We start from the raw sequence: 770 nt of genomic DNA, 5'->3' as shown, positions 1-770 counted from the left end.
AGGGGCTTGGAGCAACCTGCTCTAGTGGAAGGTGTCCCTGCCCGTGGCAGGGGTTGGAACTGGAGGAGCTTTAAGGTCCCTTCAACCCAAACCAGGCTGGGATTCTATGAAATAAAAAGAGGGGGAAGGGAAAATCCTGACAGACACTGGCAGCTGCCTCTGTCCCTTGCTCAAAGAAGAAAATCCACGTCCCTTGGCCTTTGTGCACCATTGCAGGGCAGCACTGGGGTGAGGTGGGCGCACGGAGCCGCACGTGGGCACCACGTGTGGCTGGGGAGAGCAGGGGAATGGAGGAGGCCACAAAGAAGAGGACTCCAGTAAATTGACTTTTCCTATAATTTGATTAAATGGCGGGAGCTGAGCCCGGGAATCGACTGGAGCACGTCTAATAGCCCCGCGCCATCTGCCAGGGGCTGGCTCCCGGCCAGCGCGCAAGGCAGCTGTGCCAGAGCGGGGGGGCCACATCCATTTCATACATCCAGAGTGAAAATGAGGAGAATAAAACAGCAGGGATGAGCGGAACAGGCCTGCAAAGCACTTGGGAGTTCGCCTTGCTGTGTATCTTCACTACCCCTGGTCCTCCCCCCATCTCCTGTTGGATCCGGGAGGAGGGGGCAGGTTTCACCCCAGGAGCAGCCTCTGGCCTCTCTAAATCCTTCATTTCCCCACTAAATGCAGACGAGGGTGTGAAAAGCCAACTTAGCTCTTCCCGACAGCAAGAGAGGAGCATCCCCAGCCCCACGCGCGCGGGGTGGGACCTGCCAAACTGC

Source organism: Nestor notabilis, unplaced genomic scaffold, assembly GCF_000696875.1.
Source record: "Nestor notabilis isolate BGI_N333 unplaced genomic scaffold, ASM69687v1 scaffold22782, whole genome shotgun sequence".
In the NCBI taxonomy this organism is placed as follows: Eukaryota; Metazoa; Chordata; class Aves; order Psittaciformes; family Psittacidae; genus Nestor; species Nestor notabilis.
Note: the sequence above shows the minus strand (reverse complement) of the source record.